The 24,829-nt window shown below is 34.6% G+C and overlaps 1 pseudogene across 1 annotated transcript; it reads left to right on the forward strand.

The window, feature by feature from the left end:
* The first annotated feature begins 18,176 nt into the window (after positions 1–18,176).
* On the forward strand, positions 18,177–20,106 carry LOC308656774 (endoplasmic reticulum chaperone BiP-like; annotated as a pseudogene). The gene has a single exon. The product of its transcript is annotated as an endoplasmic reticulum chaperone BiP-like (transcript).
* The last annotated feature ends 4,723 nt before the right edge of the window (positions 20,107–24,829 follow it).

The following is a 24,829-nucleotide window of genomic DNA, read 5'->3' on the forward strand; positions in this document are numbered from 1 at the left end:
TAACACCAGTCCCACAGGGCAGGAAAGAAATTCCAGCAACATGAAAAGACAAGGGAAGAAAATACCAGAAACAATTGAAGACACACATCATTAGAAGAATTATCAGAAACAGCAGAAAAAAATGACAGAGAAACATTTCAAGATTAACATTATTCAGATGTTTTGGAATCTCAAAGAAGACATTAGACAACAAATACAGACATTGAAAGATCACTTTGACAATGAGCTACATAAACACATCCAAGAAGAAAAGATCACCTCTACAGGGAGATTGAAGTATTAAAAAAAAGAAGGAAAGAAAGAAAGAAATCCTTGAAATGAAATAAATAATAAACCAAATTAAAAACACAAATGAGAGCATCACCAGGAGAGTAGACAACTTAGAAGATAGGACATCAGACAAGGAAGACAAAGTCTATCATCTTGAAAAGAATGTAGCAGCACAGCAAGAATGATAAGAAACCACAAGCACAACACCCAAGAAATATGGGATAGCATAAAAATACCAAATTTAAGAGTTATTTGGATAGAGGAAGACACACAGGTCCAAACCAAAGGAATGATCAATCTGTTCAATGAAATAATACCAAAAAAAAAGGAATCACATTACATATAAGGGAAAAACAATTAGGATAATGGCAGATTTATTAACACAGTCCCTGAAAGCTGAAAGATCCTGGAACAATATATTTCAAACTCTGGAAGATAATGGGTTCCAACTAAAATATTGTATCCAGCAAAACTAAGCTTCAGATTTGAAGAAGAAATTAAAACTTTCATGAGAAACAAAAGTTAAAATAATTTACACCTAGAAAGTTAGCACTACAAAACTTCCTTGGCAAAATATTTCATAAAGAGGAAGTGAAAAACAACCATGAAAAACAGCAGAGGGAAGTAGTACACTAAATGAAAAACTAATCAAAGAGGAAACCAAGAAAAGTTAAGTAACAAAAATAAATAAATATGGCTGGAAATGCAAACCATATCTCAGTAGTAACCCTCAATGTTAATGGCTGAAACTCACCAATCAAAAGACATAGGCTAGCAGATTGGATTTAAAAAAGAAATATCCAAGAATATGCTGCCTACAGGATTCTCATTTGATAGGAAAAGACATACACAGACTGAAGGTAAAAGGTTGGGAAAATCATACCACTCACCTAGACTGAGGAAGCAAGCAGGGGTCTCCATACTCATATCAAATAAAATAGACTTCAAGCTAAAGCTAATCAAAAGAGATAAAGATGGACATTACATACTATTAAAGGGAACCATACACCAACAAGATTTAACAATCATAAATATACATGCCACAAACAATGGTGCAAAAATGTTCATCAAACAACTCTTCTCAAGTTCAAGAGTCAAAATGACCTCCCAGCACAATAATCTTGGGTGTCTTTAACCCACCTTTCTCACTACTAGACAGATCTTTCAAACAAAAGTTAAATAAAGAAACTATAGAGTTCAATAATACAATAACTTAGACTTAACTGGCATATATAGAATATATCAACCAGCATCAAGCTCAAGTTCAAGAGTCAAAATGACCTCCCAGCACAATAATCTTGGGTGTCTTTAACCCACCTTTCTCACTACTAGACAGATCTTTCAAACAAAAGTTAAATAAAGAAACTATAGAGTTCAATAATACAATAACTTAGACTTAACTGGCATATATAGAATATATCAACCAGCATCAAGCAGATATGTTTTCTGCAGGGGTCCAGCCCCAGAGGGGTCCAGGGAGTCCTGAAAAATGAGTGGCGTCTGCGAAAAGAGGAGACAGGAGTCGTTCTGTTCGTGCAATCTCCAGAGAGAGAGCTAAAGCAGCTTTCTCTGGGTCCCCTTTTATTACAATTTTTCTCATCATTATAGATTCACAATACGTCATTAATTATATAATTTAAAACTTTGCCAAGACATGACATTTCCTTAACCATGATTGAGGGCACACAAATCTACATCCTTCCAGGATATGACCCCCAGCCATACAATCATCAAAAGTACAGAATCATCAATAAAACATGTCACCAATTTACACCCTTCAGATTTTCCCAAGATTTACTATTTTTCCCAAGATATGTTATTTTCTTATTAACTAATGCCAAACTACGTAACCAGACTCTAAGTCTCCTAACCAATCATTAACCTAAAGTACACTTGTACTTTATTTTTAATCTAAAACTCCCATCTTAAAAAGTCCCTTTAAATCTTATATTTAAATATCCTAAAACTTATGAATCATCCTTAAAATATATCAGAAACCTATACAACTAAAGACTTAAGAATTTCTAAACTTAAGAATCTAAATAAAATAATATTTCTAACATTATTCTAAAACTGTGTCTTATAAAGCTATTTTAATTAATTCCTAAATTTATTCTCATAAAACTGGTTGAGCTGCTTTCTCAAAGAGTTTCTTTGTTTTTCAGTCAAGGTACACTAGTTCTCAAAGAGTTTGTTTCTCAGTCAAGGTGCACTAGTTCTCATGTCCTTTCAGAGGATGATTGTTGTCCGTTATTAGGTTTGTCCACAATGTACTAAGATAGAAGAATAGCCTTTTATTTTTTCCTTGATATGCTGAGGGATGGTAGAACGGCCTCCAAGGCATGAACTACCTGTTCTGTTCTAGCCATCTGAAATTTAATTTGTTTGGCATTTAACATACTCATGCCTCCTGTGAGAAACATAAGCATGAAAATGCAAAGTCCCAATTACATAAAAAAGGGTCTCATGGTTTCAGTTACCCACCAACCAGCATGGCTTTGCCAGCATTCATCCTCACTGTGACCCTGTCAAGACAGTGGGAGAGCAGCTTTGCCAACACTTTTTCTCACTGTGACCCTGTCAAGACAGTGAGTGGGGGATCACCTTCACCAGTTTTCTTCTCAGCAGCCCATAGATTTTTTCCCAAAAATAGACAATATACTATATCACAGGGCAACTTTTAGCAAATACAAAGGAGTAGAGGTACTTCCATGCATTTTATCAGATCATAATGGAATGAAATTGGAAATCAACAACAAACTAAACATTAACAATTCTGCATCACATGGAGATTAACAATATGTTGCTGAATAAACAATGGGTTACAGAAGGCATTAAGGCAGACAATAAAAATTCTTAGAGGTAAATTAGAACACAGACACAACATATCAAAATCTCTGGGACACTATGAAAGCAGTACTAAGAGAAAAATTCATTGCATGGAGTTCCTTCCTTAAAAGAAGAAAAAGTCAACAAATAAATGACCTCACACTATACCTCAAAGCCCTAGAAAAAGAAGAACAAATCAGCAGCAAAAGCAGTAGAAGGCAATAAATAATTAAAATGAGAGCTGAAATCAATGAAATCAAAACAAAAGAAACAATTGAAAAAAAGAGACACAACTAAAAGTTAGTTCTTTGAAAAAATAAATAAAATTGACAGACTCTTAACCATGCTAATGAAGAGAAGGAGATAGAGAATTCAAATTACCAGCATACATGATGAAAAGGCAATATCACAACAGACCCTACAGAAATACAGAAGATAATTAGAAATTATTTGGAAAACTTATCCTCTAATAAAATAGAAGACAGTGAAGGCATTGATAAATTCCTTTAGTCATATGATCTTCCCAGATTGAGTCAGGAAGATATACACAACTTAAACAAACCAATATTCTGTGAAAAAATGGAAGAAGCCATCGAAAGAATACCAACCCAAGAAAAGCCAAGGAACAGATGTATACACAATTGAGTTTTACAAGAACTTTAAAGAAGAACTTATACCAACACTCTTCAATGTATTTCAGGAAATAGAAAAAAAGAGAGAGTATTTCCAAACTCATTCCTGAGGCCAATATCATTCTGATTCCAAAACCGGACAAAGACACTTCAAATAAAGAAACCTTCAGGTCAATATCTCTAATGAACATAGATGCAAAAATACTTGATAAAATTCTGGTAAATCCAATATAAAAATATATCCAAAAGATTGTGCACCATGATCAAGTGGGATTGATCCCAGGGATGTAAGGTTGTTTCATCATACAGAAATCAAATAAATGTAATTCATCATATGAATGGACTTACAGATAAGAATCATATGATCATATTGATAGATTCAAAAAAAAGCATTTGACAAAAGACAGCACCCCTTTATGTTCAAAACACTAGAAAAACTAGGGATAACCGGAACATATCTCAACATTATAAAGGCTGTCTATGCTAAGCCTCAGGCCAATATCATTCTAAATGGAGAACAACTGAAAGCATTCCCTCTAAAATCTGAAAAAAGTCAGGGATGCCCTCTCTGACCACTTCTATTCAACATAGTTCTTAAAACACTGGCCCAGATCAATTAGACAGAAGAAAGAAATTACAGGAATAAATATAGGAAAAGAAGAACTTAAACTAGTACTATTTGTTGATGATATGGTTCTATAATTGGAAGACCCCAAAAACTCCACCAGAAAACTTCAAGAAATAGTAAATGAATTCAACAAAGTAGAAAGATATAAAGTCAACCCCCATAAATCAAAAGCATTTCTGTATATCATTGACAAATCCTCTTAGCAGGAAATGAGGAAAACTATTCCATTCACAATATCCTCAAAAAAATAAGATACTTGAGAATCAACTTAACAAAAGAGGTGAAAGAACTATACAATGAAAACTACAGAACCCTGAAGAGAAAAATAAAAAGAAGACCTTAGAAGATGGAAAGATCTACATTGCTTGTTTATGAATAGGCAGAATTAAAATTATCAAAATGACTATATTACCAAAAGCATCATACAGGTTGAACACAATTCCCATCCAAATCCCAATGGCATTTCTCATAAAAATAGAAAAATGCAATCATGAAATTCATAAAAAAATAAGGAACCCAGAATAGCTAAAGCAATTCTAAGCAGGAAGAATGAAGCAGGTAGTATCCCTATACCAGACCTTAAACTATACTACAAAGCAATAGTAACAAAAACAGCATGGTATTGGCACCAAAACAGGCCACTAGACAAATAGTACACAATAGAGGACACAGAGACTTACCCACAAACTTTCAATTATCTTATGTTATACAAAGGTGCCAAAAACATGCACTGGAAACAAGAGAGCATCTTCAACAAATTGTGCTGGAAAAACTGGAAACCCATATGCAACAAAATGAAATTGAACCCCCATCTCTCACCATGCACAAAACTTAACTCAAATGGATCAAGGACCTAGGAATTAAACCAGAGACTCTGTTTCTTATAGAAGAAAAATAAGGCCCAAATCTTCATCATGTGGGATTAGGCCCCAAATTCCTTAATAAGACTCCTATAGCACAATAATTAAAAAGAAGAATCAATAAATGGGATGGATTCAAACTAAAATTTTTATTCTCAGCAAAAGAAACAATCTGTGAGGTAAACAGAGAGTATACATCCTGGGAGCAAATTTTTACCCCTCACACATCAGATAGAGCACAAATCTCTAGGGTATATAAACAACTCAAGAATCTAAGCACCAAAAAACAAATAATCAATAAATGGGCCAAGGATCTGGACTGACACTTCTCAGAAGAGGATATAAAATCAATCAACAAATGAATGAAAACATGCTCATCACCTCTAGAAAGCATAGAAATGCAAATCAAAACTACTCTAAGATATCATCTCACTCCAGTCAGAATGGAAGCTATTATGAAGAAAAACAAGTGTTGGCTAGGATATGGGGGAAAAATGTACACTCATACATTACTGGTAGGACTGCAAATTGGTGGAAGCAGTTGAGAAAGCAGTATAGAGATTCCTTGGAAATCTGGGAATGGAACCACCATTTGACCAAGCTATTTCTCCTCTCACAGTTTACCCAAAGGACTTAAAAACAGCATATTACAGGGACACAGCCACATCAATGTTTATAGCAGCACAATTCACAATAGCTAAACTGTGGAGCCAACCTAGATGTCCTTGGATCAATGAATGGATAAAAAAAAAGAGTGGCATTTATACACAATGGAATATTACTCGGCATTTAAAAAGAACAAAATCGTGGCATTTGCAGGTAAATGGATGGCTTTGGAGAAGATAATGCTATCTGAAGTCAGCCAATCCCCAAAAGACAAATGATGAATGTTTTCTCTGATATAAGAGGAGTGACTCATAGTTAGGTAGAAACAGAGAGCATGAGAGGATGAGATTAATTCTAGATAGGGAAGAGGGGTGGGAGGGAAAGGGAGGGGGAAGGGGAATAGCAAGGATGGTGGAATGTGATGGACAACATTATACAAAGTACATATATGAAGACTTGAAATGGGTGTCAACATAGCTTATATACAAGCAGAGATATGAAAAAAAATGTTGTTTATATGTGCATTAAGAATTGTAATGCAAAAAAATATATACTACACGTGTAATGGCATAAACTGACATGAACATATTTTACATACAGAGATACAAAAATATGTGCTCTATATGTGTAATAAGAATTGAAATGCATTCCAGTTGTCAGGTATTAAAAAAATAAAATCAATTTTATTTTATTTTTTATTGGTTGTTCACAACATTACAAAGCTCTTGACATATCATATTTCATACATTAGACTGAAGTGGGTTATGAACTCCCAATTTTACCCCAAATGCAGATTGCAGAATCATGTCGGTTACACATCCACAATTTTATATAATTCCCTATTAGTAATTGTTGTATTCTGCTACCTTTCCTATCCCCTACTATCCCCCCTCCCCTTCCCTCACATCTTCTCTCTCTACCCCATCTACTGTAATTCATTTCTCTCCTTGTTTATTTTCCCATTCCCCTCACAACCTCTTATATGTAATTTTGTATAGCAATGAGGGTCTCCCTTCATTTCCATGCAATTTCCCTTTTCTCTCCCTTTCCCTCCCATCTCATGTCTCTGTTTAATGTTAATCTTTTCTTCCTGCTCTTCCTCCCTACTCTGTTCATAGTTGCTCTCATTATATCAAAGAAGACATTTGGTATTTGTTTTTTAGGGATTGACTAGCTTCACTAAGCATAATCTGCTCTAGTGCCAACCATTTCCCTGCAAATTCCATGATTTTGTCATTTTTAGTGCTGCATAATATTCCATGGTGTATAAAAAAAAGAAATAGCTTCACTAAATACATGAGTCTCTACTTTTGAATTCTATTTTATTCTGTTGATTTGCATGTCTCCTTCTAGGCCAATATCTCAAATCTTGAATCCTGTAGGTCTAAAGTTAATCTTAAGCAGTCTAAATTCTCTAAAATTTCTTTGGCTCGTCCATATCTTTAACATTTTCATATAAATTTTAGAATCAACTTTTTAATTTCTGCATAAATACACACAGGGTTCTTCCAAAATCCTATATACTCAGCAATAAAAGAGAATAAAATCATGGCATTTGCCGATAAATGGATGGTGCTGGAGAAGATAATGCTCAGTAAAGTTAAGCAAACCCAAAGAAACAAATGCCAAATGTTCTCTCTGATATAAGGAAGCTGATTCATCGTGGGGTAGGGAGTGGAGAACAAGGGAGGCGTAGACCAACTCTAGAGGAGAGGGGTGGCAGGGGAAGGCAGAGAAAATGGAGTTAGAAATCATGGTAGAATGAGATGGTCATCATTGTGCCAAATACATGTATGGAGACAAAAATTGGTATGGATATACTTTGTATATGACCAGAGATGTGAACTATTATGCTCTATATGTGTAATGAATTATAATGCATTCCACTGTCATAAGTAAAGAAAAAAGAAAAAATGTGTGTTTTATAAGAGATCAATAAATGAGATGCTTTTTTTCATATTAGAAATGCAAAATAATAGCTATTTGTAATATATTAAAAAATCTCAAAGTCTAAAAATTATTCCAAGTATAATATCATGTGGAATATGTGTTGTTGTTTTTTTTTTTTTTGTCATTTTACCCTTCTTACATACTAACATTTCTGTTGTAAGGACCCAGTTCCCTTGGAACATTTTAGCATCCATTATTGGCAAAAGCAGCTGCCACCCATAAGTTCAGAAAATGGAGATTTCCCAAAAGATATAGATACTGTGAATGCATTGTCACTCTACCCATTCTTAAAATTGTGTTTTGAAATGGGGTCTTGCTAGATTGGGCTGGCCTTCAACTTATGATCTTCCTTTTTCAACCCCTCAAGTAGCTGGAATCATAGGCATATGCCATCACACCTGGCTCTGCCAGTACATTTTTAATAAAGTCCCACAGTTTATTTCTAGTTTTCTACTTTGTTTTGCTGTTAAATATAATTCAAGAACCACAAGTAGTACTTTTTAATTTATTTTTGTCATTATTAGTTGGCCTGTATTTTGCTTAGCTATGAATAATTTTAAGGTGTGTCAATTATCTTTCAAAAATCATTTTCTTTTAGTGTCTTCTTGTCTGCCATAAAAAATGCATGGCAAACTTAGCCATTGTTTGTGGACATCAGAAACTTCAGGGGAAAACTCATTTATTTGGAGCAGAATTCTCATGTATTGCCAAAAGGAGCCAGATGGCATTCTTTTCATAATAAAAATGTGTTCTACAGAGATTAAAAAGACAGCCTTGTGTTTAGAAGTATGTTGTTAACTCTTAACACTCTAAAAACATAAATGTCTTTTTGATTTGTTTTCATGAAAAAGAGACTTTAAGAAAATCAGCACTCTCCCTTTGTAATAACTGAATTTATTCATATTTATTTGGAAAATGTTTATTTATTTGATTCAACTTGTATTTTTTAAATACCAATAAAAATTGAAGTAGATCCATCAACTCTGTTTAGATGTCTCTATTTAGCCCTTTGTACTAAAGTAAAACATTTCATACTGTTTTTCTTTTCTCTTCAAAGGAATTTATTGTGTCAGTGGCAATAAGGCAAAAATGGCAAGACTGTGTCAAGCTCTGGAAAACAGTAGGCATTTAGTAGATATGTCCCAATTTACTTCACATAACATCTGTGAAGTGTTAAATTTACACCTATAACAGGTTAAATTTTTGTTCTAAATCTATCATCAAATAAAAAGAGAAAATATTTTATATTTCATATAAATATTGCACCCCCAATAATTCTAAGATTTTTTAATGATTTACTCTGATGTGGATATATTTCCATCCCATATTCTGGCCACTCCATGAGCTCTGTCAATTGTGAGCACTTTAGTTCTTGGAACTTTTCTTTATTTTTATTGCCCATTTCCCCACCAACCCTCTGTCTTTGTAATTTGCACATGAAGCTCTTTTTTGGAGGTGTGTGTGTGTGTGTGTGTGTGTGTGTGTGTGTGCACATACACAACACACATATAAATATTTATAAATTTGTTTTTTGTAATCCTGGGAATTAAAAATTCAGGGTCTTGCACTTGCCTGGCAAGCATACATGTTCTCTACTTCCCTTACCTTTCCTGTATTGATATTTTTTTCTTCAAAACCTTTCTAAGACATTTCCTTGTCTTTTTCTTCTTGAGTAATGTAAATTACTCCATTTGTGAGATCATGTTTTAATTTTCAAGAATTCTGATTTTCTCTTCCTTTGATAAAGTTTTTTAAAAGATTATATTATGATTTTATTGTGGAAATTCATTGATTTTTCTCATTAAGTGTTTTTTCTCTATTTAGCCTCTAACCTCTGTAGAAATATAATGTCACCCTCATATATAACATTAAGTTTTTTATAGCAACACAAAATTTAAAAATTAGGTGAAGTAAATTTTAATATATCATTTAATATTTTGAATATCTAGTGTTTTAAATTATGAGGTATTTTGTTTATTTATTTATTTGTGTTGCAGCTCTTCTTCTTTTAAATCTGGTATCTATTTTTCATTTAGAGCACATCTCAATTTAGATCAGTTGCATTTCCAGTACTCTTTCGCCATATCTGACTCATTGCCAGAATATTGACAGCATTGTTTTAGACCTTCAATTTGTTCTTTTTCTACCCTTTTTGATTTTTGTTTTTCATGGTATCTAATTATGTTAAAGTTTGGACTTGAAATTACTTTGGAAGCACTTGAACACATCAAGGCTTTTTAAAAACTTTGAACTTTACTATAAAGTGGTCTAGGTGGACTGTTTGTTATATGCCTAACTACATGACTCTAGTTCTCTGCTCTGGCACTGGTGTGATCCTTCCAAAAAGGCATTTTTTAATTGTAGATGGACACAATACCTTTAGTTTATTTATTTATTTTTATGTGGTGTTGAGGATCAAACCTAGTGCCTCACACATGCCAGATGAGTGCATTAGCACTGAGCCACAACCCCAGTCCCCCAGGAAAGGGTTTTTTCCTTGCCTAGAGATACAGTACCAATACTGTGGGAGCCAGGGTGCCTAAGATGACTGTAGGATCTGTGCTTTCAGGGTGCATATACCCAACAAATCCCCATTGGAAGACAGTTACCTCTCTGTGCCTTATGTTTGGCATTGCCTCAATTCAGAGAGCCTCTGTATCACATTGCTCAGAGAAAAAATTTCCAGAGTTTTAGGAAGGAAGGAGATTGCTCTAGTACATGAAGTAGAGACAGGATTCTATAGAGAGCTAAGCTTTCTCAGCTAGCCTACCTGCAACCTAACCCAAGATCAACCTAACCTAAACCTGGTATTAATTGTCCATGTCCCTTTAGGATTCTGAAAATCATGTTAAGTGACAAAGGGTCAGCTCTCTTGTAAATGCTGCATCAGGATTTGTTCATCTGCTCTTCTACTTGTGAATTTTGTTGCTTTTTGTTCTCTCTATTTTCCTGTCCTTATGAGCCTACAGTATCTTAGTGGGGTTTCAGGAGGGAAAGAAATTAAGTATAAATTGCTGGATCTACAATGATAGCCCAGGAAAGCATTGATAACTCTTTAATCACATTTTACAGACACATCAACTGAGAAATGGAGGGTTAAACCTTTGAATGACTGTAAGTCTCATAATGTGTCATCCTTAATCTTGTTTAGTGAGTCAGGGAGAGGAGATGAATAGGGTCCAATATAATAAGCTTGCATTCTGTTGAGAAATTTTGTATGTCTAAGACTTTCATTTGGGAAAGTGTGCTCAGTTCTTGCAATAGTGTCAGAGAGTAGCCTTTATTTGACTCATTGACCTACAGCTCCAAGAGGTAAAGTGACTTGCTTCAGATCTCAGAATGGTGAAGATAGAAACTGATCACAGGGCAACACCCTAACTTGCCACAGATATTACAGGATATCAGGCAGCTAAAGGTTCACTGAATTTTCTATTGTAGATCAGTAGAAACATTGAAATTCTTATGGCAGTGGATATTTGTTGTAAGAACTTTTTCTTTTGATCTATTCATGGCAAATAAGCCTGTTTTCAAGATTCATAAGATGTTGACAGTATGTTTTTGTAGGTCATATTGTCTTTTGCTGACCTTCATTCATGCCCAAGTAAAATCTGGGCCCTGTAGCACTTTGATATTTTTAACCCTTACTCATAAAATCGATGCCTTTTCTGATTCATTTTATTGATTTTGTGCACTATCCTATGTTTGTTCCAGTAAAATAGCTGAAGATCATGCTATTTGGGGAGGGGGGGCAGATGGGAGTATAATGTGCTTAGGATAAAGATGAAGACTTTTAAAATCCTATCATGAAGCTTAAACTTTAAAATTCATTTAAAGTTTAGAATTTCACTCATTATCTATTAATTTGTTACTACCATAAATAAAATTTATAGTCAAGATTTTGATTTGCTTTCTAAGTCAATTCCCTACCAAACACATATATTTTATGGGAAGGGATGAAGCTCAGTACTAGAGTGCTTGCCTATTATGCTTGAGGTCCTATGTTCAACCCCCAGTACTGAAGAAGAAATAAATGAATACAGATTGTCTTTAGATTTTGTTAATCTAAAGGGACATACTAAATTATTTGAGTAATTCTCACTTACAGTTGACTATAAGAAAAAAAAACAGATTTTTTCAAAATATTTATTTTTTGGTTATAGCAGGATGCAATACCTTTATTTTATTTATTATTTTTTATGTGCTGCTGAGGATGAAACCCAGGTCCACGCATGTGCTAGGCAAGTGCTCTACCTCTGAGCTACAACTGCAGCCCAAAGGTATTTTTAATATAATTTTGTTTCTTTAGCTACCAGAACCATTGGTTTTATCCCAGTGGTACCAGGAATTTATGGAGCTTGCAAATGTCATTCAACAGATTAACCAAGAACAGGACACAAAAAGGGACAACTATGAAGACAACACATACACAAATATGTGTATGGAAATCAACCAAATTCTTCTCAAAACCAAGGACCTTCTAAGAAAATTGCCACCATCCAATTTTAACACTCTACAATACCTTGTCATCCATCTTAAATGGTAAGAATTTTTATACCATCTTAACCATTTTTAATTGTACAGGGCAATAGTATTCAGTACATATATATTGTTGTGGTATAATTTTCAAAATGATTTTTAGGATGTTTTATTATGTGTTGGGAAACATTGAATATATGTTCATGCAGCAAACATGGTTCTCTCAGATGCCTCCTGTGTGTCAGGCTCTGGCTGGGGAAACTAGGATGAAAACACAGGGTTTCTACTATTTGTGGGCTCATCATCGTGGGGAACAGACCTGTATATAACCACAGTATATAATCATCCTTTTTCTTTTAGCTATGCACAGCTTGTAGGCATGCATAGAAAGTTTTGGGGGTAGGGTTAGAGCAGAAGAGGCAAAAGCTCTTGAGTTCAACTTTAAAAACTGTGTGATGATTTGGTAGAGAATGTGCAGAACAGCATACTAGGCAGAGGGTAACAGACTTGGAGTGACAAGAAATTATTTTGCATTTGGAAAATTTGATTTCATTAGGATAGAATATAGCAAACAGTAGCAGGAACTGTGCTACCATTCCTAGAAGTCTGATAAGAAAATCTTACCTTCCTGGCAGATGAGTTGACCATATTGTTTCTGTACTCACTAAAGAACTTGGCTTCAGGAATTTTACATATGCAGATTTTCCTGCTAGACCTTTCTGACAGCAATTCAGATCTCCTTTTTAAGATTTTGTTTAAATTTATTTTGGTGGGGCTGGAGTTTTGGCTCAGAGGTAGAGCATGTGCAAAGCCCTGGGTTCGAAGCTCAGCACCACATAAAAATAAATAAATTATTTAAAAATTTTAAAAATATTTATTTTTTAATTTGAATCAGTTATACATGACACTAGAATGTTTTTAATACATTGTACACAAATGGAGCAGAAATATTCATTTCTCTGTACATGATGTAGAGTCACATCTCATATGCCATTTTACATGTACCTAGGGTAATGATGTTTGTCTCATTCCACCATCTTTCCTACCACATACCCCTCCTCTTCCTTCCCTCCCCTGTGGCCAATCAATGTTCCTCCAGCAACAAACACCCAATTATGGATCAGCATTTATTTATCAGAGAGAATATTTGGCTTTTGGTTTCGGGGGATTGGCTTATTTCATGGTATTCACCAACTCCATCCATTTACGTGTAAATGCCATTATTTTATTCTCTTGTAATGCGGAGTAAGAGTCTATTGTGTATATATACCAAAGTTTTTTATCTATTTATCTGTTGAAGGCCTCAAATTATTCCATGAAATAGAAAAGGAGGAAACCCTTCCAAACTCATTCTGGAAGCTAGTATCACCCTATTACCCAAACCAGCCGGAGACACATCAAGGAAAAAAAAAAAATTCAGATCCATGTCCCCGATGAACATAGATGCAAAAATTCTCAATAAAATTCTGGCAAATAACATACAAAAACATATGAAACAAACAATTCACCATGATCAAGTTGTGTATTCCAGGGTTGCAAGGTTGGTTCAACATACAGAAATCAATAAATTTAATTTATCACACCAATAAACTTAAAAAGAAGAGTCCTATGATAATATAAATTGATGCAGAGAAAGCATTTGACAAAACACAGCATCTTTTCATGTTCAAAACATTAGAAAAAGTATGGGTAGTAGGAATATACCTCAACTTAGTAAAAGCTCTCTATGCTAAACCTAAGGCTAACATCATTCTAAGTGAAGAAAAATTGGAAGCATTCCATCTAAAAATTGTTCAACATAATCCTTGCCACTCTAGCGAGAGCAATTAGATGAAACAAATTCAAAGGAATACGAATAGGAAAAGAAGAACTCAAACTATCATTCTTTGCCAATGACATAATTTTAGAGTTGGAGGATCCAAAAAACTCCACGGGAAATCTTCTAGAATAATAAATGAATTTGGCAAAGTAGCAGGATATAAAGTCAATACCCATAAATCAAATGCATTTCTATACATCAGTGATGAATTCTCTGAAAGACAAATAGCAAAACTACCACATTCACTATATATATATATATATATATATATATATATATATATATATATATATATATATATATATCACAGCTTCTTTACCCATACATAAGGCTAGTATCATCCTGATAGCTAAACAAGGCAGAGACAGATTTCCTTGGATAGTCATAGAAATAACAAGCTGACAGTGTTTGAAGTAAAACCAGAACATTGATGGTGGCCATAGAATAGAGAGATGTTCATGAGAAAGAGTCATCTAGGCTAGAAAACTAGCTGTGGTGGCTGGGAGTGTGGCTAGTTGTAGAACACTTGCCTAGCACATATTAGACACTGGGTTTGATACTCAGCACTGCATAAAAATAAATAAATAAAATAAAGGTATGTGTCCATCTCTAGGTAAAAATTATTTTTTTTAAAAAAAGAAAACTAACTGTGAGAGAGAAATTGACAGTGCTGTTTCAGTTTCTAGTATAAGAAATGGGGAGTATATCCCACATACAAAGATGGAGCAATTTTTAGGGGTATTCTTTTTCCTTCTGCTACTAAGAATTCAGTAGTTCCTTCTACTTACATGAATTTATCCTAATATAGTACTCTGAAACTCAGTTTGGTGTGTGGTAAGTATCATAATGAAACAAAGGATTCTTTCTCTAGACCCACCAAACTTGACCCTTGACAAACCCTTTGTAGTCTTCTACAGCCTGAGTTTTCTTGACCCTTCTCAAGTCATAGTAAACTATCATTAAGGACTTCTATTAGGCAAATCTCATACACTTTATGTGTTCTTATTTTCAGGGTTGTAGACCATTCAAAAGAAAACCTGATGAACTAAAAAAACTTGGGGGTGGTATTTGGACCCTGTCTTATGAGGCCCAGGCCTACAACGACTCCTGGTACCATCTCCTCCTCCATTGTTGCATATGCCAATCAGGCCCTCTTGGTAGAGTTCCTCATTACCAACGCACAGATGATCTTCAATAGGTCTCTAGAGACACAAAATGTTCCATGTAGTACTTATGTTGTTGAACCTCGGGTGGGTAAAAGCTCTCTTTCCAAACCTGTAATATCAACAGAACTTTCCACAAAGTCACAATATTTTTCTACAAAGCAAGTGAGTTTTGACCATTATATAATTGCATTAAATTTGTGATGTTTATGTTAAGTTAATAGTCTTTGAACTGTTTGTTTTGAGATGTGTTTTGCTTTTAGTTTAACACTTTTCTTGTATCAATAGAATATCCACAATGCAGATATTGAAATTGAAAATTTTGAATTGGCTAGATCATTTGAGGAATCAGAATGCAAGCAAAATGCATTGGAAAAATGGGATGCATGACTTATTGGTGAGTGGTCATGTAACATATATGTTTGCATATTTCAAACCTTGCAAGAAGTCATGATTAAAAACCAAGGTGAGGGCTGGGGTTGTAGCTCAGTGGTAAAATGCTTGCCTCAGCATGTGTGAGGCCATCAGTTGGATCCTCAGTACCATATAAAAACAAATAAATAAAGATAAATATATTGTGTCCATCAACAATTCTCATTCTTTAAAAAAATGGTTAATTAAGTTGAGGTTGCTTCAAACTTCAAGGTTTTATTAGTTAACTTTGCTAGCCATTGAGAAAGTTTAATGAATGTCATTTAAATGAATATCATGCTTTGTTTCTTTCTTGTGAAAGATATTTTGAAATTCATAAATTATTTCTGTTCTCTTTCTGAAATTTGTTTTGACCTTTCTTCTTTGTCATCAATTAAAGTCAAAGGACAAAAAAGCTGTACTCCTGAAACTCAAAAAAAAAAAAAATAGACTCCTAAAGTTTTTTGATGTCCCTTTACCTATGGCCTAACTTTAGCACATTAAGCACACATGTCTCCCATTTTCTTGGCTCCAGTCTTTTTGTTCACTATTTTTTGATCATTTTATTTCAGTGAATGGTTTCTGGTAAGGGGGTTGAAAACCTTCCATTCATTACTGTTTTAGTAGAGCTAAATCCAAATTTTTCAACATATAGCCATAAATGTTAAATTTGATATATTAAATTAATGAAATATCAATGAGTAGCCTGAGAAAATCTGAAAACAAAAACATTCCATTACCTCTGCAAAGAAAAGCACTGAACTCACTGATTCCATTTATCTGATTTGATCTTATTAGCATTTCTGTGCTATGAATTTTGGCCTCATTTAAGCCATAGTTAACAGTCTCAGGAAGGTAAATAATGCCAAGTGTGATGTCCCTAAATTATTGTTGATTCAGGATTTGAACCTCATCCTGTCTCATTCCTAAATGTTACCTTGTTTCTCTGTCCAAGAAAATTGGATTTCCAGGTAATAACAATAAATAACTTTAAAATATTTGAAGACATTTCCATTTGCCTATAGATAGGTTCCATATTGCAGCTCTCCTAATGAGAGAAACAACAGAAATGTGGGAAATGTGAATTCAGACAAGTTTTGCCAGAATCTTACATGTGAAGTACTTAATAGAAAAGATACCGCTACTACTGCTGGTTTCCAATTTAATGGCTTTGATCAGTAGATTCCACAAAAATCTCAGGAACAACAATGTGAACCAAAGAACTTAACTGGCATGAGTGCAGTGATTGTGCCAAGTGCACTCCAGGAAAAAGTCACAATGAGCTTCAGGGTTAGTGGTGACCATTCCAGGGATGCCACACAGGCCAACACACCAGCCAGTTCAGCAAGAGAGGCATTAGAGAGACATTCGTCTCATTCTCACCATCTTGATCCTTGAAGAGAACCCAGAATATTGCAGACCCACCTCGGGACAACATTTTACGAACCACCTACTCTGACCAGCAAAGTCAGGGGAACTGAGGAGAGACCAGCTTCAGCTTCAGCAGCAGTGCCTCCTAGCACAGCCCTTACTCCCCTGAGTCATGTGGAGAAATCTGTTCCAGAAGCAGACAGCACATAAGCTTATGCTTTGAAGCTAGCTGCTGAGCCTAAGAGAACTGTGAGGAGGTTGGCCTGCCTGACATGAATCCAATGTGCCAAGGGCTCAGGCTAAAAGAAACGGAAGAGTTACAAGACCTTGAAATTGAAATGCCACAGTTTGTGTAGGGTTGTCAAAATTCAGTTTTTCTTTTTCTTGTTTCATTTTTTGGTATTGTGTTTATTTTAGGAAAGAATGTTGTGACAGAACCCTTTTATATAGGATGGCCAAAGTGTGTACTTTGCCTTTTGGCCTTGTGTTGTGTTTGCTAGTCATATAGAATGGTAGTGTTTTAGTCATATAGAATGATAGTGGCTCACTGGTATTGTCTTTAAATTCTGTGTTTTTGAAATTGTGCATAAAATAAGTATTATAATTTTAAATTTCAAATGATTTTCTATATAAAATGATCCATGTAAATGCATCCTTAATGTATGGTATTGTTCTCAACCAATAGGGGCAGTATGGGAAAATGAGTTTTATTTTGGAGCAAATCTGGTGCTGATTCATAAAATGCTTCTGAATGCAAGTACCTGAAAAATGTTGATTGGGTATGAATATATTTCTTCCCACATAATGTTCTAGTGCATCTTTGACCACTTGTGTTGTTATAGTATGTATGGAAGCATTGGCAATTCACTTAACTTTTTAATATTTACATAGTGGCCAAAATGCTTGTGAATCTATATTTAACTACTTGTCAATTTTTACATATGGTGGTCAATACAATTGTAGAAATAAAATGCACTTCAATACTAAAAAGTTTGAGACATTGGCAGAGACAACACAGATGGACAGAGTTGAGGTGTCTCAGTGTGACAGACCCATAACCTCACTGCTCTTAGCTGTGGCCTGTTGCTGGATGGCCTGTGTCTTCTGGCTTCTGCTTCTCTGGCTGCTGACCGAGAGCAAGTGGCCAACAGCTACAGCAAGATGAAGCTCTCTCTGGTAGCTGGGGTGCTGCACAGAAGCCCTGGCTGAAGATAAAGACAAGAAGGAGGACGTGGGTACCATGGTTGGCATCCACCTGGGGACCACTTATTGCTGTATAGGGGTGCTCAAGGATGGCCACGTGGAGATCATCTCCAATGATCAGGGCAACCTCATCATGCCATCTTATGTGACCTTCACCCCTGTAGGGGAATGTCTGATCAGTGATGCATCCAAGAATCAGCTCACCTTCAATACTGAGAACACAGTCTTTGATACCATGGGGCTCTCGTCCGCACTAGGAATAACCCATCTGTACAGCAAGATATCAAGTTCTTGCCTTTCAAGGTGGTTGAAAAAAAAAAACTAAACCATACATTCAGGTTGATATTGGAGGTGTGCAAACTAAGACACTTGCTCCATAAGAAATTTCTACTATGGTTCTCACTAAAATGAAAGAGACTGCTGAGGCTTATTTGGGAAAGAAGTTTACACATGCAGTTGTTACTGTACCAGCCTATTTTAATGATGGCCAGCAACAAGCAACCAAAGATGATAGAACTATTGCTGTCCTGAATGTTATGAGGATCATCAATGAGCCTACAGCAGCTCCTATTACTTGTGGCCTGGATAAGAGGGAGGGAGAGAAGAACATCCTGGTGTTTGATCTGGGTGGTGGAACCTTTGATGTGCTCCTTCTCACCATTGACAATGGTGTCTTTGAAGTTATGATCACTAATAATGATACTCTTCGGGTGAAGAAGACTTCAACCAGCATGTTATGGATCAAGCTGTACAAAAAGAAGACTGGCAAAGATGTTAGGAAAGACAACAAAGCTGTGCAGGATCTCTGGCATGAAGTAGAATAGGCCCAGCGGGCCCTGTCTTCTCAACATCAAGCAAGAATTGAAATTGAGTCCTTCTATGAAGGAGAAGACTTTTCTGAAACCCTGACTTGGGCAAAATTTGAAGAGGTAAACATGGACCTGTTTCAGTCTACCATGAAGCCTGTTCAGAAAGTACTGAAGGATTCTGACTTGAAGAAGTCTGATGTTGATGAGATTGTTCTTGTGTGTGGCTCTACTCAAATTCCAAAGATTCTGCAACTTGTTAAAGAGTTCTTCAATGGCAAGGAGTCGTCCTGTGGCATAAAACAAGATAAGGCTGATGTATATGGTGCCACTGTCCAGGCTGGTGTTCTCTCCAGTGATCAACATACAGGTGAACTAGTACTGTTTGAAGTATGTCCTCTGACACTTGGTATTGAAACTGTCGGATGTGTCATGACCAAGCTGATGCCAAGGAACAATGTGGTACTCACCAAAAAGTCTCAGATCTTTTCTACAGCTTCTGATAAGCAACCTACTGTTCCAATCAAGGTCTATGAAGGTAAGTAACCCCTGAAAAAAGACACCCACCTTCTGAGTACATTTTATCTCACTGGAATTCCTCCTGCTCCCCAGGGAGTCCCTCAGATTGAAGTCACTTTTGAGATAGACGTGAATGGTATTCTTTGGGTGACAGCTGAAGACAAGTGTACAGGGAACAAAATTAAGATTACAATTACCAATGACCAAAATTGACGGACAACTGAAGAAATTGATGAGAAGTTTGCTGAGGAAGACAAAAGACTGAAGGAGTGCATTGATACTAGGAATGAGTTTGAAAGCTATGCTACTCTCTAAAGTATCAGATTGGAGATAAAGAAAAGTTGGGAGTCAAAGTTTTCTCTGAAGATAATGAGACCATTGAAAAAGCTGTAGAGGAGAAGATTGAATGGCTGGAAAGCCACCAAGATGTTGACATTGAAGACTTCAAAGCTAAACAGAAGGAACTAGAAGAAATTGTTCAGCCAATTATCAGCAAACTCTATGGAAGTGCAGACCCTCCCCGGGCTGGTGAAGAGGATACAGCAGTAAGAGAAGAGTTTTAGACAATGATCTACTAGTGCTGTAATACTGTGAATACTGGACTCAGGAACTTTCATTAGGGGACAATTGAGAGAACTTAAGTCTCGAATGTACTTGGAATCTTCACCTCAGAGTGGAGTTCAAAATGTTATAGCCCAAGTGGTTGTTTACTGCTTTCCATTAGCAGTTGCTCACATGTTTTGGGGTGGAGAGAGAGGAGGAATTGGCTATCTTAAAAACTGGATATAAAAACGTGGGTGAGGATGTGTGTTCACCTCAGAAATGTTCTATTTAATGATTTGGTCATGCACATCTAGTGTAGAAACATTTTTCTACCATAAGTCACACCAATAAATGTTTGTTATTTAAACAAAATACTAAAAAGTTTGGAACTGTCATAAAATAAAAATTTATACAGATAAAGCTAGGGGAAAAAACACTATCAGAAGCATTAAAACCATCTAAAGTCAAATAACTAAACTATATAATTTAAATTATATTTATATATAATATATTATGTATTATATATTATATATTATATATTACATATTATAGAATTAAATATATATATGATATATTATAAGTAATTTATATATAATTATAATAGAATCCATATATTTTATATATTATATTAAAATAAATTAGACTATAATATAATAATCATATCATTATCTTATTAATAATAGAAATTATATTATTATATAATTACATTATAATAATTAATATAACATAAATTAATATAAATTTAGATATATGATAATAATGTTATATAAAATAAAATAATATATATTTATATTTAGTTTATATATTATATGTGTATATAAAATATATATTTCATATATTACAAATAATTTTTATTAAATATGTATAAATCATACATATTTTACATAGAAATACATAAAATTTATATATGATTTATATCATATATATACTTTACATATATATTTACATATTAATATATAATTTATATATAAGTATATAAATATATTATATATATAATTTATATAAATATATAATATATAAATACATGAATATATAACATATAATATAATTTATAGTATATATTATATGTAATTTATATTATTATATAAATTATGTAATACATAATATAATTATATATTAGTAATTATAATTTATATATATTTAATTTATATATATACTTTACATATATTATATGTACACATAATAAAATAATAATATATATCATATAAATTAATATAAATGAGAATGTTATATGAATATTTCTATGTATTTTCTCTTGAGATCATGTGGGTTTTGTTAAAACCATTCCTTTTGGCCAGGAACAGGGATGTATGCCTGTAATCCCAGTAGCTCCAGAGGCTGAGACAGGTGGATCTCAAGTACAAAGCTAGCCTTAGAAGTGGCAAGGTGCTTAGCAACACTGTCTCTAAATAAAATTCAGAATAGGGCTGCAGATGCAGCTCAATGTTTCAGTGTCCCTGAGTTCAATTCCCAGTATCAAAAAAAAAAAATCCTTTTGAATGAAATGTTTTTACTTATAAATCACTTTACATACTCTTTCTACCTGGACTGTCAACCAGTGAAAACGTTTATGTCATTAGAATGGAGCAATAATTTATTTAAGTTCATTTTGAGAGTATAGTAAGTCTCATTGTTTGCAATTTGAGAAATGTAGATTACTGAATTTGTTTCACTTATAAAATACCCAGTTTTTATAAACTAATTCATTCCTGTTATTTTCTGGGTTTCATCATCTTGCCTAAAATAGGATGTAAAAGGGACAAAAATAAAATAGCCTTCTTTTCTATGTTTGAACTATATTGTGAGTCAATGTTTTTGTATGATCATATTATACTTGATAAAAAATTGTATGTACAGGTTTATACACACATTATTGTATGTAAATTATTTCAAGTACATCAAGTAATTGTGGCTTATCTGAAATTGTTGCCTCTTGGAGTATGATACCTTAAGATTATTAACTATTGACTCAGTGGTCAACACATGGGCTCATCACTTGACTATAATATGAAATGGGTTTTAGGGCATGTTGTCTTATAATTCTCCATAACATTAAGGACTAAGGAGAAATGAACAAATGGCGTTTTTTATAATAAAGCAATTTTGTTAGCCTTCTTTATACAAAGTACAAAAATCATATTGGTTTGAACTTAAAAATAAAATCGGAGCTAGCATTTATTGAGCTTCTTTTGTGAATTTAGACTTTACCAAGTGTAAATTTCACAGCAACCTATAATGGGTAAGTAAGCATTTTATAATTCCTGTGTTACAGGTGAGGAAACTGAGGCTTAGCTAACTGACATGTCTTTAGTTTCCAGAGAAGCAGGAAGCAGATCCAAATCTCAAATACAGGGCTGTCAAATTTTGATTAGTGCCTCTTTTTTTTTTTTTGGGGGGGGGGTTGTACCAGAGGTTGAATTCTTAAGCACTTGGCCACTGAGCCACATCCACAATCCTATTTTATAATTTATTTAGAGACAGGGTCTCACTGAATTGCTTAGCACCTTGCTTCTGCTGAGGCTGGCCTTGAACTTTCAATCCTCCTGCCTCAGTCTCCCAATGGGATTACAGCTATGTGCCAGTATGCCCAGGTGGTTAGTGCTCTTAATGAATGTGATTACTAAATAATAGCAGGAAACACTGAATGATAGAAAATGCATCTTTCGATGATTTTATTGTAAAATACACATAAAATTAGCCATTTGAACTATTTTGAAGTATACAATTCAGGAACACTAATTATATTCACATAATTCTGCTACTATACTCATGGGTCCATTTCCAGAACTTATTCATCATCCTGTGAGAAAATTTACTTACATTTAAACTCCTTCAGTTTAAAGATGTGGATACAACCCAGTCAAACCTCACAAATAGAGTTGCACTTTCATGTCCTTCTTGGGATTTTGTTCAGCTTGGAGCCTTCAGCCTGAATGTTCCAGCTTCCTGGAGGCACTGAAGCAAAGTGTCTCTGGAGAAGGGGTTGCTGTTCCTAGAGTACCCAGAGCACACACAGTGCCCTGCTACCAATAATGTGGTAGAAATTGTTCATTGAAAAGTTGTTTTAGGACACTTGGAAACAGATGTGAGCAAGGGGAAAGGGCATCATGGAGATTCCTTTTAGAGCTGCCAGGCCACCAGAAAGCTTTGTGCAAAGCATATTGTTCGTATTTATGAGAAGTATTTCCTTTCATGAGCCTATTTTACATGCTGAGAATTTCATGAGAATTTATGAGTATTTTAAACTACTTTTAATGTACAGTGTTGGTATGAATATATATGTGGACAATTCAGTGCACATCTGTAGTTTGGCAAAGTTTCATTCACCATCAGTATGGAGTAGTCTGTCCTATTCCTGGATATGGGCCACTAACAGAAATTAAGATCTCTTTAATAATGAAATGAAAAGTGGAATCAGTGAATGAACTAATCTACAAGCGTGGATATGGCAAAATCAATAAGAAATGAATTGCCTTGACAGATAACACTTTGATTGCTCGATCTCTTGGTAAATATGGCATCATCTGCATGGAAGATCTGATTCATGAGATCTACACTGTTGGAAAATGCTCCAAAGAAGCAAATAACTTTCTGTGGCCCTTCAAATTGTCTTCTCCAAGAGGTGGAATGAAGAAAAAGACCACCCATTTTGTAGAAGTTGGAGATGCTGGCAACAGGGAAGACCAGATCAACAGGCTTATTAGAAGGATGAACTAAGGTATCTACCATGGTATTTTTGTAATCTGGTCAGTTAATAAAACAGTACCTGCTCTCAAAAAAAAAAAAAAAAGGGCTGAGGACGTGGCTCTAGCGGTAGCGCCCTTGCCTGGCATGTGTGCGGCCTGGGTTGGATCCTCAGCACCACATACAAAGATGTTGTGTCTGCCGAAAACTAAAAAATAAATATTAAAATACTCTCTCTCTCTCTCTCTCTCTCTCTCTCTCTCTCTCTCTCTCTCTCTCTCTCTCTCTGTCTCTCTCTTTAAAAAAAAAAGAATAAAAAGGTATAAAATTTTAGACCACATCAGAAATTAGAAGCCTCAATATTGTAAAGACATTCATTTAACTTACATTTATGGATTCAATATAATCCCATCCAAAATATTTTTGGATCATTTGAAAATTAAAGACATAATTCTCCATTACCTCTAACCACTTGAGTGTGTACTTAAACAGTGATGCTCCTTTTTAACCATAGTATACACATCAAACTCCGGACATTAACATGATGACATCTAACCCACAGATTGAATTCACATTTTGGTAATTGCCCCAATAATGCTGCTGTCTTCAAGCATCCCAATCTAGGATCACATGGTGCATTTTGTTGTCTTATCTCTTTGGTCTCCTTCCATCTGGAATACTTTTTTGGTCTTTTCATTCGTGACATTGACACTTTCGGAGCATAAGCCAATTTGTAAAGTGAGTGTTGCTTGCTCAGTTTGGGTTTCTGTAATATTTCTCATGATTAGAGTAGGGATATACATTTGTGTCATAAATATCCAAAATGATGATTGATTCTTTTCATTGTATCCTACTAGAAGATGCACAGTGTTTATTTGTCCCCTTACTGGTGATGTGGTCTTTGGCCACTAGGTTAGGATAGTATCTACAAAGTTTTTTCATTGTAACGTTAGTAATTGAGGAGATTCCTGGAGACCATGAAATGTTCTAATTCCTACTGAATTTCTGACAGCTAGTTTGAGTCTGTTGACAATTCTTTCCTGAATCAGTTACTATTTT

This window comes from Spermophilus citellus, assembly GCF_964194105.1.
Source record: "Spermophilus citellus genome assembly, chromosome: 9".
Classification (NCBI taxonomy): domain Eukaryota; kingdom Metazoa; phylum Chordata; class Mammalia; order Rodentia; family Sciuridae; genus Spermophilus; species Spermophilus citellus.